The sequence below is a fragment of the Rhinopithecus roxellana genome, chromosome 12 (assembly GCF_007565055.1).
Source record: "Rhinopithecus roxellana isolate Shanxi Qingling chromosome 12, ASM756505v1, whole genome shotgun sequence".
Classification (NCBI taxonomy): Eukaryota; Metazoa; Chordata; class Mammalia; order Primates; family Cercopithecidae; genus Rhinopithecus; species Rhinopithecus roxellana.
In genome coordinates, this window is record NC_044560.1 from 49,852,510 (window position 1) to 49,871,753 (window position 19,244).

Here is a 19,244-nt window from a genome sequence, read left to right on the forward strand (position 1 = left end):
ATTGCTGATGGTTGCACTAATGTACCTGCTCTGTCAGGGAGGACCTTCTGCCCTGTCTGACATTTCCAGGGAAAGATACAGTGGAGATAGAGACGTCACTTCAGGAGGCAACTGATTTATGTCAGAGGATTAATATGACCCCATATCAAGTTCAAGTTTTGGTCAGTCAACTCAGAGCCTCATAAACTTTAGAGAAAGGTAACCTCTTTGCTGTTACTTTGGCCCAAAAGAAGAGCACCAATGTTCACTAAAACACATGTGATAACTGCAAAAGAGGGAAAGATTGATTAAATCAACTGTAGTACTTTCATAGGATGGAATATTATGTGGCTATTAAGATTTGACTTAAAAATAGGTAGAAATTACTGGATTCTTATAACAAATTGGTTAGAAAAATTAGGTTACAAAATGTAAAGTACCTTATGAGCCTATTTTTGTTTTGGAAAGGTATAGATGGATAAATGAATGGGTGGATGAATAAAAAGATCATATATAGATATGTATACAAATGTATAGTTAGATGGACAGACAGATGATTAAGATAGAAAGACACTAAAGAAAGGGTGGAAAGGCCAACATAAATATGTTAACAGTGGTTATATCTGGTTGGAGAGATTAAAAGTAACTTTAAAAATCACTTACCTTTATTTCCTGGTTATTTAGTAATGAACTTACATTGTTTTTGTTAACACAAAAGCATAGCTATTAATACCAACAATTCTAATATTCGGAATCAGGAGCTCATCTTTTACCTATGTGTCCTCTTTATACCCTCTTTAATCTTGTTACATGAATGTTCATAATGCCCATCCATCCATCCATCCATCCATCCATCTGTCCATCCAGGTGACAGAGTCTATTTGGACTTCAGGATGGCATTTAAATAATCCCCCATGGAACTTTTATATTGATTTCATGTCCTCTCATGTCTCTGGGCTATTTTATTCTTGTTGTTATTGTTCCTCTTCTAGACCATGGAGCCCCTTTCTATATCCTACCATGCCACCCTTTGTCCTCCTTGTCAATTTCTACTCACGTTATAAGACTTTCTTCAGACCTCACCTTTCCTTCTTTCCCCTTGTTGCTTTCATCCCCTCCTTCTACTCCCTCCTCCCCCATGGCCTTTGTTCTCCAATTGCACCTTGTACCTTGTACTCCATTTGAAACTTTCCAATATGTACACTTATTATCTATGTACTTGCTGTTTCTTAATTAGACTTGGTGCTTCCTGATGCAGACAGTATGCACTCAGGGCCTTTTATCTCTGCACTCAGGGCCTAACTGCTTAGTAAAACTAGTCTACTTCTCTCACAAGTATGTTTCTGAGAGCCTAAACAGAAGATTGGCCAACAACCTCAATATCATTCATTTAATCTGCAGGAATTTACGAAGCATCTACTATATCCCAACCACAGAGATTAGTAAGACACAGTTTCTTCCTCCAAAGGCTCACAATCAGGTCGGGGAGGCAGACATGGGCACATGAAAAAGAACCATAAACAGGCCACCATAGGATGTCAGCGTCCTATTTCAGACTAGAGAGTGGGCCTTCTAGGAGTTCAAGAGACCCCTATAGGCTGTCTGGACACAGGAGAGACTTGATGGCTCAGGAGCAGTTAAGATTAGAACAGAGACTTCAAAGAAGAGAAAGACTTAGACAAACACAAGGGATGAGGGATGGCATTCCAGGTAGGGGGCACAGTGTGGCAAAGTTGCAGAGCTGGTGGGCGCCAGGCTTATTATGAGTGTCCAGGCTGTGGGAGCTGAAAGGGCATAGAATTAGTGTCAGCCCCAGGAGTTACATTTGGTTAGTATCATTTAGAAGCATTGCGACTTTTCAGAGCCTCAGCTTCTTCACCCATGAATTAAATATTAAATTATCTGCTTTATATGACTTACAAGGAAGTTGGGAGAATCCAGTGACACATGGTGTATGGAAATTTTTTGTAAATTGTAAAATAATACACTTATGCAATTCAGAGAATAAGAATAATCAGCAATATGGCTAGAGGAAGGGATTTATGAGGGAAGGAAAACACTTAGACATGTTGGAATATTTAGAGTTGGGTTTGGGGAAGGTCTTAAAGATTCTGACTCTGACTTTCCATTTGGCTCTCATGATCCCCAGTGCCATTTCTCTTGTGAATTCATTGATCTAGCCCAGCCTGGGTTAGGTGCCCCATCTCATGTTCCCAATATCCCACTTACTTAATTAGTAAGATAGCCTTTTAATTTCTGTTAACATCTATCTTCCCAACCAGGCTGGGAGTTCATTGAAAGCAGACATCTTACTTTATTCATTTTGTAGACTCAGTGTCTAGCACATTATCTGGCACACAGTCGGGTTCAGTAGATATCTGTTAGTGATAACTGTTTTAATGGCTACTCTTCACGAAGCACTTACCAGTTGGCAATCATTTTGATAACCACTAAACAAGAATTTGCTCATCATCACAACAACCCTTATTCCCATTTTACAAATAGAAAAAGTGAGTCATAGGAGGCTTAAATAACTTAGTCAGTTTCACTCAACACATGAGCATTGGACCTAGAATTTAAGCTGAGGTCCTGAGGTTTCTGAGTGCCATATGTTTCTTGTGAATTCATTCACTCATTCACTCCACCAATAATGATCGTGTGCCTGTCACATGCCAGGAACCATTTCGGGCTGAAGGAATGTGTCTGGAAGAAGTGATAAATGGGATATCAGATAATCTCATGCTCGGTGAAAATGTGAAATGTATGTGTGACCAAAGTACAGAGTACCCCAGAGGTGTGGGCAACTCAGCTGTGGGTGGGGGTGGAGAGAAGCCTCCAAGAGAAGAGGAAGAAAGCCAAGGGCATTCCATCCAGGTAGAAGAAAGGGCAAGTGGGAGGACACCAGGGTGGGATGTAGCAAGTTGAGTCTGGATATTGCAGTGAGTCTTCCTGACTAGACAGTGTACTTCTTGAAGGTGGAAACTGTGTCTTAAACATCCCCCACTTTCATAACCCTGCATCTGGTTGCTCAGTGAAAGCTTGGTGAATGACTGAGATGGGTTTCTACATTTTGAAAACAGACAGCAAACCTCAAATTTCAGAACACTAGAAGGTCACACGAGAAACTGACTCCAATTTGCAAGGGGCAGCCAAGCATGACCAGAAGGAAATGAAGTTGTGTGTTTACCAAGAACCTCTTTGCTTGGCTCAGAATATCCTCAGGTCCCCATCTCAAACCTGCTCTCCTGTTAGGAGAATGCAAGACAAATTCTGTCTAAGGTACTGTGGATTTTGCAAGTTGCTAGGATATTAATATATTTATCCACAACCACAGACACTTGGCTCAAGAAAAGCCCACTCAGCCCTCACTTGAGGCTAGATCATGGGGATTCAATCAACATGAAGTCCTGAAGGGGCTTTTATGTCAGCCAGGGACGTGGTCATTGCTTGGAGGTGCCACAGCTGAAGTTTTTCTCCAGGTTTGGTGATGATAAGTTATTTTTGTTAAGTTGATTTGCTTTGGCCTCTTTTGAGGTTTCAGATTCAGTTGTGATTTGCACCTGCCTTTTTTAACCTAAAAACACATATGAAGGAGAGGAATGGAGGCATATTTTCCCATTCCACAGTCCTGGGCTTCCAAAATGGGGATGCTTTGGGTCTAGATGTCCTCAAGGAAAATAGGACATTTGGGTTTTGAGGCTCATTACACGGATGTGAAGGAAATATGGCCTAGAACCTGTGGATATTGTAGCCCAAGGGTCACGTACTAGAAGACCACTACCTCTACAATGATTTCAGTGGTGGGCTTGGGGAGGCGAAGGGAAGAGGCGGGGCTGTCTTTTGTTAAACTATAGGCTATAGGGATGACTCATGACCTATACAGGGCCAAGCATTTAGCTTTCACATGCCTCAAACACAAATCAATTGGACTACACCAGGGGAAAGCAAAATAAACTCACTTCCTGATTATGTTTTCTTTGGAGGGTGTCTTTCCTTGTTACCCAGGCTGGAGTGTAGTGATGCGATCATGTCTCACTGCAGCCTTGACCTCCCAGGCTCGAGAGATCCTCACACCTCAGTCTTCTGAGTAGCTGGGACCACAGGCGTACCCCACCATGCCAGGCATTTTTTTTTTTTTTTGTAGAGACAAAGTCTTGCTATGTTGCCCAGGCTGGTCTTGAACTTTGGGCTCAAGCAATCCTCCTTCCTCAACCTCCCAAAGTGTTGGGATAACAGGCATGAGCCATCATGCCCAGACCTATTCTTGTTTTTTTGAAGAGCTGCAACCTTCTCTTGGCATCACCTACAACCGTCATTTTTTGAGGCTGCCTTCATGTAGACCCTGAGACTACAAATGCCAGCACTGGTTCCTACCTATCACGGTTGCATAATAAGTCACAAAGGTGTCCCACCCCACATTCCCACAGAGATTATAAAAAAAGAATATTCTCTCTGACTAAACTTATTACTTCAATGAATAAGTGATCTTCCTTCAAATTATTGGCAGCAAGGGTGGCTTAATATCAACACTTCTGAAACTTTATTTTGAGCTGGTAACTACAAAAAATGTATTTGTCTCATACCCCATAACACTTAACAATAGCTCAAGATTTTTTTCCTGGTAACTTTAGTAATATAATTGGCAACTAATTTAACCTGGAAGATTTATTGGCAAGTTATATTGCTCAAAACTGTATGCTTACAGCTATAGTTTTAATTATAATTTAAAATAATTCTGTATAATGAAATGGGGAATATATATGGGAATAAATTCTATTCCATTTATTTCAATTTGAATGTCCAAATTACAATGTTTCCCTTTGTGCTATAGGAATAGGAATAAATGGGGGAAGACTCGAATTTATAAGGGTTGTATATGGGGGGAGGGCAGAGATGGAAGAATGAGGGTTGTGATGATAGTGAATAGCAAAGAGTGAATTCTGTGTGTTTTTGCTGTGGCGCTGAAGTGAAGAGGTACTAGCTTTGGCTGTTCACAAAATAGAGCACCACGATTTTCAGTGTTTGAGAGAAAATTGATACAAAAAGTTTGCAGTACTTGACATGTATTTGCATGCACAAAATAAAATTATTTGTCCACCTTAAAAAAAAAAAAAAACTGGTCAGGCACGGTGACTCACGCCTGTCATCCCAGCACTTTGGGAGGTTGAGGCGGGCAGATCACAAGGTCAGGAGATCGAGACCACCCTGGCTAACACGGTGAAACCCTGTCTCTACTAAAAATACAAAAAATTAGCTGGGCATGGTGGTGGGCTCCTGTAGTCCTAGCTACTCAGGAGGCTGAGGCAGGAGAATGGCATGAAACCAGGAGGCAGAGGGTGCAGTGAGCCGAGATTGGCCACTGCACTCCAGCCTGGGCGACAGAGCGAGACTCCTTCTCAAAAAAAAAAAAAAAAAAAAAAAAAAAAAAAACTGCATGTTCCATGGCACTTTACTAAAATATTTACTAGTGGACAGACAACTCCTACTTTAAAAAGTGTTCAGGTCTAAATCATTCGACTATACTCAGTGGTTTGTATGAGCTTTCCCCAAAGCTTCCTTTGCCAAACAGAGTCCCACCAGAAGATCATATGTGTAGAGGAGATCAGTGATCTGACTAACCCTGTGACTGCCTTTGGTCATGAGGCTGCACAGAATCAAATGGATCATTCATTGATAAACATCATGAGGGTTCTTATAATTTTTTCTGAACATCCTGATTCACATTTCGTATTTTAACATTTTAAAATCTTATAAATACATAAAATTATGGCTTTTTTTTTTTTAACATCACCAGTGATGCCTCCAGGCCCCTTCCCTTATTAAAGCCTAAAATGAGCCTTTTTATGTTTTTTACCAAAACAAAACAAAACAAGATTCTACTATCCCAGTTCTGTTCTTGTTGAATTTAAGACACAATCTCTGATCTCAAAGTGGCCATGGAGAAAGGGTGGAAAACCATTTTCTGCACTGCACCTTTACCAGGGAAAACTGGAGAAATAATACATACTCATATGAACTCTAGCGTGTTGTGTGTTGTAGCAGCTTTGTCAGGTCTGGTATGTTAGAGAAATGTCTCTTAATCATATAAGTATAAATAGCATGATAGGCCACAGAGCAAATCCAAAATCCTCCTTGTCTTCTGCTAGTTTCCAGACATGATTTCCATACAAGGATCCTCTGCTCCAGCCCAGCTGGAATTTTCCCAGTGGTAAACACCTCTTCTACATCACCACCTCTGCCCCCCTCTGCCTCCTTCAGCCCCCTTCTCATCCACCCTGACCCAGGACCCTCTCCCTCCTTATATGTGTTCACTCATTCAATCACTTATTCATTTGTTCTTTTTATTGATATCTACATCTATCCACATCCAATATCCACATCCAACTGGCAAGCAAGTGGCATCTGTTTCCTATTAACCAGAGTAGAAGTCTAAGAACTTGTGCCCACTGCATGTTGGTATTGAAATTGCCACGGAAAACACAACACAGTCAAGCACTGGATGGAACGGGACTTTACTCACATAGAGAAGAGACACAGCAAGATCTGCTTTAGTAGTGGGTGTCATTATCCCACGGTCAGCAGGTCCATCCCAACAGCTGACACGGGCCATTGGGTGACCCCTCTTATACTGCAGCAGAAGGGCCCATGCCCCGCCTGCAAAGAACAGATAGAGTAGTAAAGTTTCTAAGTGCCATGTGATGCATGCCCTTAAGCAAAGCAAAAGAGTACAAACAGAAAAAGATATTCCCACAAAAGGTGGTAAGTCCAGCACAGGCTGAGGATTCTTTATTTCATGGTAAGGAAGTCTTCTAGGCCCAACGCGTATTCTTAGGTGGCCAAACAGGGGTGGAAAGATGGCATGCAAGAGACTGCCTTTCCCAACACACATCCCCACCTTTATCCACATGTGTATCTGCATCCATATCTATCCATACCCATATCCATATCCATATCCATATCCATATCCATATCCATATCCATATCCATGTCTACGTCATCTCCCAGGTGCTATCAGTTATATTCATCTTCCCGTCTTGATTCATTTATTTTGATGGTGGATTTTTTTTCTCCTATATTAGACCATGAGTTTCTTAGAGATAGTAGCATGATTTACTGATTTTTGCATCTTACATCAGCACACAGTAGATCCTTAAGGATTTGAAGATATTGAGGAAAGCAGCACCTTTGTCAGGCATTGTTCTGGCCAGTTAGGCCGCACCACCTTATTTTAACCCTGGTTACCCTATGACCCTGTTCACCTTTGACCTTTGCACTGGCTGTCCCCAAATCTGCCTATGGTTGGCTTTTTCTTTTCATTCTTATTTAAATTCAAAAGTCATCTTCTCTGAGAGTCCCACCCTGACCACCTGACCCAGGGATCCCAACCTGATTCCCCCACAAAGTTATTCTGTATCCCAGGGTCCTCTTTCATTCTCCCCATAACACCTATCAATGCTGAAGTCAGCTTTTTAATGAATTTATTGATTTGCTTATTGTCTGTCTTCTCCAGCCCCTTTCCCAACTAAAATGTAAGCCCCATGGTGGCAGGGGTTAGCTTATCTTTTTTGAGGCTGTATCTACAGCTTAGAGTAATGTCTGACACATAGTAGGTGCTCATTTATCAGCCAGTGAAAGAGTAGCCTCAAGCAGAGGCTGTTACTATACCAATGTCTTTTTGTTTTATTTTGTTTTGTTTTGTTTTTTTGAGATTGGGTATCACTCTGTCACCCACGCTGGAGTGTAGTAGCATGACCTTGTCTCACTGCAGCCTCCACCTCCCGAGCTTAAGCAATCCTCTCACCTCTGCCTCCCAGTTAGCTGTGTCCACAGGCATATCCAGCTAATTTTTTTGTATTTTTGGTAGGATGGGGTTTTACCATGTTGCCCAGGCTGGTCTCAAACTCCTGAGTTCAAGCAAGCCAACTGCTTCAGCCTCCCAAAGTACTGGGATTACAGGCATGAGCCACCATGCCTGGCCTATAGCAGTTTTGGAGATGAGGAAGCTGAAGTTCATGACAAGCCTCATGTCAACAGATCTGAGATCCAAAGCCCTTTTCAAAGCCCAAGTCTCTTACAGGACAAGAGACTGCCACTTACCAAGCACAGTGGATACGTTGATAGAAACATGATGCTTCTATTTTGATCAGACTTTCTGATGTTTCTCTTGTTCCCTTGTCTATTTTGAAACTGTAGACAAACAGGCATATGAGTCTCTAATTCCAGAAAGTTTTATTTACTAGCATAATAATAAAAATAATAGCTTCAAAGTATGCTAAGAACTCTGTATACACTATTTCACTTAATCCCCACAACAACCCTATTAAAAGGATAATTTAATCTCAATTTTACATGTAGAAAAATAAAATTCAGGAAGATAACATACCCTACCTAAGGTCAGTGGTATCAAAGCAAGAATCAGAAGATACAAGCAGTACCTCAATGTAGTGGCTCATGCCTACAATCCCAGCACTTTGGAAGGCTGAGATAGGAGGATTACTCGAGGTCAGGAGTTTGAGACCAGAATGGGCAACATAGTGAAACCCTGTTTCTACAGAAATTAAAAAAAATATTATCCAGATGCAGTGATATGCACCTCTAGTCTTAGCTATTTGGGAGGCTGAGGCAGGAGGATGGCTTGAGCCCAGGAGTTCGGGGCTGTAGTGAGCTATGATTGCACCACTGCATTCCAGCCTGGGTGACAGAGTGAGACCCTGTCTCTAAAGAGAGAGAGAGAAAAAAGATACAAATGGCATAATTTGAGAAGTAATTGATAAAAGACTAAGGAAACCAAGACTCAAACTCACATCTCTGCCTAACCACAGTGCTAGAGTAAACACTCCCTAAAGACAGGCTCTGAACTGGGTCCCAAGGATACGAAGACTCATTCCCTGACCTCAGCAAGCTCACAGTCTGGAAAAGGAAGACCCAATTCGGACAAGAAAGAAACCACGCACAAGACAAGGGGAAGAGGAGAATGGAGAAGGAGGGCTGTGGGGACATGCTAGGCTCCTGCAACCTTAATGGGGGTAAATATAAAAGTGATTGACCTTCTAGTTTTTCAGTGTAACACCAGAGCTGTAGAGGGAGAAGGGCCACTAGGAGATTCCATTTCAGTGATGTAGCCAGCAGGAAAGCCCACGTAAGTTACAGCCTGGAGAAGTATCTGGCTACCCTGGACCATGGCAGGAGGGAAGAAGAGGAGTCACTGTAGGGTGACTAGAGTGATCCTTAGATCCAGTGGTTTACTTCCCCTCCCAGTCTTGAGGGAGCTGCTGTGACTCATGACTCTTTGGCTGCAGGTAACCCATTATAACCTAACTTTTTGCCTAGGGCAGTTGGTTTTGGTTTCATTTTCTAGTCTGGAGTATGATCAGGTTGTCTATTAAACTTACAAATTTCCTTGAAATTTTCAGTTTCATGAAGAATGAAAAAGAAGTAATCTTGTGACCATGTGATCACCTTGCTGAATGTTCTAGAGCTGACCAGAGGGACAAGGGACAAGGGCTTCCTTATCAGGATGAAGCCTCGGTCTATGAAGCCAGCAGTCCCAATATTTAAAAAAAAAAAGTTGTCTCAGTCAGTGTTCTAGCAAAAAATGGATGGTACACTCAAACTGTGTAACTTGGAGGGAAATTAAGGAAAAGACTATTTACTTAGATGCAAAGGAAACTCTGGGGCTTATAACAGCAGGGAGTCATTACCTTCCCTATCTCTTAAAAGGCAAGAAGAGGGAGCAGCTCCTGGAACAAAAAGAGGGGAGTTGTAGGGACAGTGCTGCCCAAGAAGAGGCTGCCTTCATGAGAAGAAAGCAGCCAAGCCCTAGCAAAATCCTGAAAGGAGGGAACAGGGAGAATAAATCCCCCATCCTCACTCTCCTGCCACTCCCTGCATCTCTTGCTGGTAACTCGCAAAGTCTGGGCCCAATTGGAAGCTAGAAGGCAAGGGAGATCATTGATGGGGCCCATGCAGATCAACCTCCTAGAGGGCAGAGGTGGGTACAGAAGGGTGGGGAGGTCTGGAGAGCCATGGAAACTCATGTAACATGTAACAATAGTTATGGCTGGTAGACAATAACTATACAAAGAGTGACGATTGTGGTAGACAACTGCCATTGACTACTCAGGATACATCTGGCCCTTTCAAAGCACTTTTATGAACTAGCTCTTTTGATTCTCACAACAAGCCCTTAAGGTGGACACTGTCCTGGATCCATTTTCCAGCCTGGGAAACCAGGGATGGAAGAGGTTAAACATTAGCTGGGAAATGAAGGAGTATGAACTCAAACCCAGGTGGCTGTGGTTACAGATCCAGGGCTTGTTGTCCACTGGACTGGCCCATCTTACCCAAAATGATAACCGAGGAGGTAGGTCCTCAATCATTGCTGAAGAGGAGGGACATGAGTGTGGCCTGGGGAACAAGAGGAAATAGTTCCATAAGCATTGTTTGGCATAAATGAGATGAGACAAACACACTTCATTTAAAAGATGTTAAAATGTCACCCAAGGGAGTGGGGAGTGGAGAGACGGAACCAGACAGAACGAGCGAGAGCGAGCGAGAGTGAGCATGTACCAACTGCACATAGGATACGGGCCAAATGTCTAATTATAGCTGATAAGGCCCCTCCTGATCTGTGCTCTGTCGACTCATCTTTCCCTGTTCCCCATGGAGCACTGTGTCCCAGCCAAAGGAAACTCTACTTAGTTCTCTAAATAGCCCTGGGTCTTCTGCCTGGGACATTTCACCCCACCTTGTATTCAACCATCTCAAATCCTGTTTATCTATTGGGTCCTAGTTTTGGCCTTTCTCTTGCCTTTCTTCATCTCTCCCTCCCTCCTTCCTTCCCCTAGCAAATGCTTATCGGCATCGGGTGTGTGCAGGTACAGTGGCCAGTGTTGCTGACCTGGGTCAATACTGGTCCCTGCCTTCATGGAGTTTCCAAGAGGAAATCTTCCCTCCATGCCCAAGTGTAGGTTGGGTATTCCTCCTTTGTGTTTTCACAGCCTCTCTTACTCTGTCGACTAGCACCTGGTTTTGTGCCTGTCTCCTCTCTTAGACCATAGACTTGTGAGGGTGGGACTCTGTCTGATTTTGTGGGTGTTCATTTCCTATCACTGCTATAACAAATTACCACAACTTCACAGTCTAAAACAACACAAATTAATAATCTTACAGTTTCAGAGGTAAGAAGCTAGACACAGGTTTCACTGGGCTAAAATCAAGGCAGTGGGAGGCTTTACTGCTTTCTGGAGGCTCTAGAGAAGAATCCATTTTTCTGCCTTTTCAACTAGAGGCTGCCTGTATTCCTTGGCTGATGGCCCCTTCCTTCGTCTTCAAAGTCAGCCAAGGCTGGTCTTTCTCACATCATATTTGGACATTGATTCTTTTGGATGCTGATTCTTTCGCCTCCTTCCTCCACCTTTTAAGGACTCTCGTGATTACATAGGCCCACTCAGATAAAGTCAGCTGATTAGCAACCTTAATTCCATCTGCATCCTTAATTCTCTTTTGCCACATTCCAGGAATTGGGACATGCTAGTAGATGGGGGCAAAAATGGAATGTCTGAATATGCAGGATATGCATGTGTGTGGAACACATAGAATCTCTATATATGTCAAAGGCATGTGTCCAGGTAACACATGTAAGTATGTTGCATGTCCACAAGAGCACATGTGGAAGTGTGTGGTTTAGGAGGTATACACTGCCTGATCTCATTAGTTGTGGTCATATGCATGTATGTGTGTTGTGAGGTGGGAAGACCACTTGAAGGGAGAAATATAAACATGAATAGGCAACCAAGTACTATTTTTCTTACAGTTGTGAAATATTTGTGTTTTTTCTCCCATTATGGACACTTGTACTGCAGAGACCTGGATTTCTTCACATGTACTGGTGACTGCCCTCAGAGTGAAGGCAGCATACTCTCTGGGCCAGTAGCTCTTCTAGAAGGGCCTATATGAGTCAGCCTGCAACTCAGACATATTCAGTGCTGCAGGCAATGAAATCAATCAGAGCCTAGTTTCCCATTGTCCTGTGAGGGTAAAGCCCCCTGACATGGAATCCTATTTAAATTCCCAGATCATCCCTTACCTAATTTCACAAATCCAAGAGCAGCAGAGCCCTTAGGGATCATCTAACCTGAACCCTTCATTTAACAGATGGGATAGGGCCTAAAGAGTGGGGACTTGCGCAGGTTGATGCGACCATCCAGAGCAGAACAGGAGGAGGGACCCCTATTGCAGTTAAGATCTTAATGAGGTGACTCTTGCTTGAGGTCAGGAATGTTGCATCACGTGCTCCCAAAACATCAGGCTTCTGTAGAGCCCCCTGCTCCCAGGTCCTCATGTTTCTAAGAGATAAAACCCAGAGATGGTGCTTCTAGACACAACCTCTTCCTTCCCAAGAGAAGCTTCTAGTCACAATCTCCATCAGATTTCTCACACAGGGAGTTTGGCTGTACATTCTAAAAGCCTCAAGGAATTTTTTCAACCCATCTTTTAAAGCTTAGATCAAAGCTAGAGCAAAACTGTAGCTTCTTGCTCAGTGTTCTTTGGTTCTGTCCTGGTCCCCTCAGCATTCCCAAGCATATATTCCTCACCCACATATATAAACCAATGTGTTTATGCAACAATTTTGGGGGTTCCTACTAAATACGACCTCTAATGCTAGGTGTCAGGCACACTGTGGTGAACGAACTGACCTGGATCCTAGCCCTCAAAGGGGTGGATAATCATAGAACTTCCAGGTTACATCCAACTCCAGTCAGCCCTAAAGCTGTTTCACTTTTATTTATTTATTTATTCTTTTTGCTTTTTATTTTTTGAGATGGAGTCTCGCTCCGTTGCCCAGGCTGGAGTGCAGTGGTGCAATCTTGGCTCACTGCAACCTCCTCCTTCCAGGTTCAAGTGATTCTCCTGCCTCAGCCTCCCTAGTAGCTGGGATTACAGACTTGAGTCACCACGCCCAGCCCTGCTGTTGCACTTTTAAATATGAGAGAGAGAGAGGGAGAGGTGGACACCTGCATCGGAGTGAGAGTGAAGTGGGCAAAGAGAAAACAGATCATGAGAGCAACAAAAAGACATCAGAGGCACACAAAGACCCAGAGGGAGACAGTGTGGTGGAAGGCCTGGCTGTAGTTGTGTGTGCCCTGCTGTGACATCAGTGAAGCACGGCAGGTGTTCTGTAAATGGTCATGCCCTTCCCCAATAAGGCTGAGAGCAGAAACCATTCATTTACTCTCATGCCCCCAGTGGATATTTATTGAGCATCCACAGTGTGCTAGACACTGCACCTGGCACATGTCACATCCCTAACTTTGACCCAGGGGTCTACAGAGCAGGTCCTCACAACCCTGTACTGCAAACAGAACAAGGGTGCTAATCCCTATCATACAGACAGGGGCTGGGCAGGCCCCTGAAGGCACCTCCCACACGGAGTTCAGAGTTCTTGTACAACAAGGATGCTAGCTTCAACTCCTGGCACAGAGTAGGCTCTCTGAAGAGTGAGTTTGCACGAGTGAATCAAGCACTGGAATTTAGGCCTCTCAGATCTGAGAATCCTTACTGTCTCGTTCAAGTTCTTAGGAGGGGGACCCCTGCCCTCAACCCCAGAGCCTCTTTGCTATCCTATTCCTGAATGAAACATGTACCAACAGGCAAAAGTGAGATCATCTTGTAAGCATCCTGGCACTTCCTCCTATGCAACAGAAGCTGAGTCAGGGCCAGATCAGAGTTGGGGGAGGTGGGAGCCTGAGCCAGGCTGGCCCCCACTTTAATTCCTCATGTTTAAGGGACATGACAAATTTAGGCTTGACCTCCCATGGGTCCAAGGGGGTGGAAGTACGTGGTGGCAGGAGGATCCAGACAATCCGTAGCACCTGGAGTTAGGGGAGGTCCAAGCTGATTTCCCTTTCATTCTCAAAGGGGATCTCTGAAGGGAACACAATTTGCTGCCTATAATAGCAGCCCCTGCCCTGTTCCAGTCTCCTCAGTCACCCTTAGACCTAGACCAACGCTCTGTCCATGGTTTTCCGAGCAATGCTGGAAGCCATGTGTTCACCCTCATCACCACAAGCACATCCCCAAATGGGCCTCTCTTGAAACGGGCTCAGTAAGGCCCATCTTAAGTCTCTCCCATAGGCCAGACTCTACAATGGGTAGAAGGGGTATAGTCTGAAGATGTGTAAAAGCTGCTTCAGAAACACTTGGAGGGAGCAGCACTCTGCTTAGAGGAATTCAGGGAGGCTTTACAGAGGAGCTGGGGTTTGAATCGGGCCTTTAAGCATAAGGAGGGTTTTTTTTTTTTTTTTTTTTTTTTCCAGCTAGAGAAGAGGGAGAAGAGCACCCTAAGTCAAGGGACCAGCACAGAAGAACATGGCAAGTGTTTCGGGGTGTGGCCGCATGTGGAAGGGCATGTGGATGTGGCCATTGAGTGGCAGAGCAAGCCTGAGACTGGCTTAGGGAGGGCTCTGAGTGCCACGCTTCAGGTCTTGGACCAGCTGCATAGGGTGAGAGGAACATAGGTGATTTCTAAGCAGGGAAGCGATTATACTGCGGTCAGAACACTCTTGAAGCTCTGGAGATTAGTTTCATGGGGGGTAGGGAGAGTGAGATTTGATGGAGACCAACAAGGAGGCTGCAGCACTGGTCTAGGTGAGAGGCAGTAAGAGTTTGAATGAGGCAAATGGCTATGGGGAAAGAGAAAGGTGGACAAATTTGAGAGACATTGGGCAGATAGAATAAACAGAACTCAAGGCGTGATCAGACAAGACAGCAAGGAGTTAGAAGGACTCCAGGCTTCCTGCAAGGGCTTTAGGGGATGATGGTGTCACCAGGTGGGGAATTTGGAGAGAGAACAGATTGGCGGAAAGAGCAAAAATTCCATTTTCAACAGGGTGGGCTTGAAGTTTCTGTCTGATATCAGGTGAGATGCTATGGCAGCCTGGACACGTGAATCTGAGCTCCTGGAGCCATAGGCGGTAGCGTTATCCAGAGGTGGATGGAGGGAGAGGTTGTACAGAAACAAGCAAGGCACTGAGAACCATATTACTATGAGAGAAGGAAACAACACACCATCCTTTTGAGCCTCTGTGTCTTCTAGAACTCAGGATTGCTATTGGTAGAAAGATTCTTCAGTCTTCAAACTGAATATGCAGACATTAAGATTAGGTTTACACCTTCTGGCTGGAACAAACATTTACCTATCCCAGAATGCCAAGATTTTGCTAAAACATATTAGCTTTTCATTTAAAAATCTTTATTTCCTTAAAACACAACAAATTTCAGTCTGTGGTGGGAGGCAGAAAGAGCTCAACCTAGAATGAAAGCTCAGTGTTTGAGGCAGCCCTTTCCTCAGCTGGCTCTTACCTACATGTCCAAGATTCCTTGTACAAGATTAGCAGATTTTCTCTGTATTACCAATTTACATATTTTTCTTCCAGCCATCAAAAAAAGTGTTTCAGGATTTTAAAATTTCCTCCTGGCATTGTACACAATAAGGAATAGCAACATGGTTCCCGGCCATCGAGGCTCCCATGTGCCTAGGAGAAATTGTTGACGGTACATGTTAGCCTGAAGCAAATCCACCATCAGCGTTTTCATAAACCTCACAGAAAGAAGAAACAAAAGCTGTCGAAATGTGAAAATAATTAGGGAAGAGACTTTCCCAGGGAACGAACATGGCCCACGCTGTACACAGGGAAGAACAAACAAACTTTGGAGAGGTTATGGAGCTGTAAAACCCTTGTTTATTTCTGAAAAAAGAAATAAAGTTGGAGAAAAGCCACTAGGTCTGCACAATAATAAATCGAGTTCCAGGGGGCGGGGAAGGAGGAGTGAGACTGTAAATTCAGAGTCAAAAACAAAGCAACATTCCAGCAGTCCCTGGTGGCGTGTGAACCTGCACCATCTGATTTCTGGAGAGATCTGGCTCCCGCCAGTGTCAGTGTCCTCAGAGAGTCAAAGTGCCCTGCCTGGTTGCTCCTCAGGGTGGTCACCCATCAGAAAAGCATTTGGTTTGGGTTAAGATATCTAAATCAAGTCTTACGGTTGTTCGACTTTCAAAAAGAAAGAAAAAAAGCAAAACACCCCAGTTCCCTCTTCTCAAGCTGAACTTTCCACAGCAGTTTCAGCGCTGACAGAAACTGCAAGGAGCTCAGTGAGGCGTGGCCAGAGCAGGCCCAGGAAGGCCCTGGAGGAAATTCCCACAGCCCAGTGCCCTTGGAAGGGGAGCTCCCTAGACCTCTTCCCGCCCTAGGCTGTAAGTAAATTTGCCTGTGAAAGGTCATAACGGTCTCTTGGCTAAGGGATTTTTCTCCAGGCAAACACCTCAGGTTTCTGGGAGAGACAGGTACAGTTTCCTGAGAAGTCAACCTCCTAGAAACACCGACAGTAACTGAAAACCCTGCGCCTCATAAAACCAAGACGGAGGTCGGGCACCAAGTTGCAGTTTTCACATGTGGTGAAGAGCCCAATAACGTTCTTTGCTTCAGATCTTCAGAATTTTTTTTTCTCTATTTTTAAATGGAAATTCCAGCGAAGGCATTTAATTCATTGAATATTGACTGAGTGCCTACTACCTGCGTATGCCAGCTTTAAAAGCACTGTCTTATATACTCCGCATAACAATTCTGTGAGATAAATACCATTATCATTTGATATTACAGATGAGGAAGCGGAGCATCAGAGTTTACATGATTGACTCAGTATCACACAGTACCACACAGTAAATGGTGGGAATAGAATGCAAACTACGGCCTCTACCTTCGTTTCTCTTAATCACTAAGCTCTGCTGATTGAGTAACACAAGGTTCCTGCCTACAGAAGTTAACTGGTTCAAAAATACAGGACATGAAATTTTTCTACAGTTAATTAGGTTCCCTGAGAGCTGAGTAACAATAATAACAATAATAGTGCTAAGAAACTACTAATTAATGAGCACTGACTATGTATGCCCATGCTAAGTGCTTTCCTGTATTATTTTAACCTTTCCACAAAAGCACCCTTTGAGGAAGGTGGTATTCCCATTTTACAGACAAAGTAACTGAGTCAGAGAGCAGACAAGGATCTTCCCGAAGCTCACCCAGCTAGTAGGTGGCAGAACCATCTCAGAGTGTCAGCTAGGTTCTAGCAGTGGCTCAAAGACGGGTTCATGTGAAGAGTCTTGGGGTCTTGGTGGTCCCTGCAGAATATCGCCTATAGGCATAATATTTTCTTTTTTAAATTTGAAATAACTAAATGTATAATTTTGTGCTAAGTCACATGCCATCTTAACAGGTTTCTGGGATGGGCAAAAACCAAAGACCTAAATGAAAGTATAGGGGTGAAAAAGTATGAGGGCAAAACATAAAATTAATACAACTCTATCTTTGCACTTCTTTCTCTCCTTGTAAAGTGAGTATAGAGGGTTCCCATTGAATTTCATCAGTGGGTCACATTGGTTCAGCTATTGCGTTCCACAAAAGGAGAGTTAGAACCCACCTCTGCCACCCGGCCGTGTTTGGTCATTCTTTAATATTAATGTAAGAGCAGCTGCCCTTTATCGAGCCTCTACATGTGACAGGTAGGTTTTTATCCTGTCTTACAGACGAGGAGATTCTGGCTGACAGAGCTGAAGTGATCTGCTCAAGATGAAATAGCCAGTTGGTGAAATGACTGAGACAAGCACTCAGGTCTGTGGAGATTTTCTGCAGGGCTATTTCAAATCCCCCACATTAGTTCCACGCCTCATTCTTATTTCTTTATTTCTGCTATTTTTTCCCCTACCTTGATGTCATAGTTTCCTATTGACGCTGTAACAAATTACCACAAACTTGGTGGCTCACAACAACACACGTTTGTTCTCTTACAGTTCTGGAGGTCACAGGTCTGAAATCAGTGTCCCTGAGCTGAAATCAAGGTGTTGACAGGGCCGCACCCTCTGCAGAGGCTCCTGGGGAGACTCCATTTCCTTGCCTTTTCCAGTGTCTAGAGATACATTCCTTGTATTCCTTGGGTCACGGCCTTCCTCCATCTTCCCAGCCAGCAGTGTGGCATCTCTATAGCTGATGCAGCATCCATGGTTGCTTTGAAGCAGTGTAATCTCCCTCTCTGCTTCTTTCCACACATTGCCTTCTTTTCTGTCTGTGTTAAATCTCCCTCTGCCTCTCTCTCAAAAGGGCATTTGTGATTGCATTTAGGACCCATCTGGACTATCCAAAATAATCTCACTAACTCAAGCGCCTTGACTTAATCACACCTTTTTCCATTTAAGGAAATAATGACAGCTTTCAGGGATGAGGACCTGATATCTTAGGGGAACATTTTTCAGCGACCGCACTTTACCTCAGAAAATTATGCTTTGCATGATTTTTACGGAAGTGGAAGTGGGATTAAGTTTGATCATTCACACTATCTTGCTTGGTCTGCTTGGTGACCGTGAACACTATATGTTTACTGATTTCTTTCCAGCTATTCAACTTTGTGAGCCAGTTGCCTCATTAGAGTGTCCAGTTCATGGTACCCTCTCCCTTACATGGTTGTTATGAGAAAATTTCACACAAGGCAACGCCTACTCAACAGTAAAAGATAAGGAATTAAGCTCATGAGAAGGAGAAAAGTGCCTTTAGGGAGCTGATGACCAAATTGTGGCAATGTATCCCACATACACATGAAAAGTTGCCTAGTAATGCCAAGGATTGTTTACTAATTCACAAGCCATGGAGGACAAATTGAAATTCAGAAGAGAAAGTGTCCCATGAGCTGAAGAGGTCAGAGAAGGCTGGAGGGGCTGCAGCCTGCATCGAGTTTTGAACAGTAGGTAGGATTTGTAACAAGTAGAAGGAAGCTACCATATTTGAACATCTTCTATGGGCTGAATCTTTCATACCTGTCATCTCATTTATTTCTTACCACAGCCTTGGGTGGTGAGCATTATATGTTTACAAATGCGGAAACCGAGATTATGTCCCTTGCTCAGCTAGTAGATGGCAGGCAGAGCTGAGATCCAACCTTAATCCATCAGACGGGTGTGTGTTCTTTCTACCCTCCAACATCTCTGGCCTGCCACCCTGGTCTCAGGGCTAAGTCATGGTAACATGGTCATGGTGTCCATTGGACAAAGGGAAGAAGATGCCAATAGTGCAGAGGAAAGACACTACACGCTATGAACACCTACAATAGTAGAGGTGGCCCACAGGCTAGATCAGACTTGAAGATATAGTTTTGGACGGGCTCACCCGAGGTTTAAAGAAAATATGAAGCCCATCCCTGCAGTTAAATTTAAAAAAAAA

General features: G+C 43.7%; 1 long non-coding RNA gene across 1 annotated transcript in view; it reads right to left on the reverse strand.

Moving 5' to 3' along the window:
• The window catches only part of LOC104664283, a 68,750-nt gene extending 59,575 nt beyond the window's left edge, over nt 1-9,175 (reverse strand). The window contains exons 1-2 of the long non-coding RNA XR_004052163.1: nt 9,027-9,175; nt 8,077-8,166 (exon numbers count right to left, since the gene is read on the reverse strand). This is a non-coding gene — a long non-coding RNA (uncharacterized LOC104664283). The remainder of the gene's footprint in view (nt 1-8,076; nt 8,167-9,026) is intronic.
• Nucleotides 9,176-19,244: the final 10,069 nt, after the last annotated feature.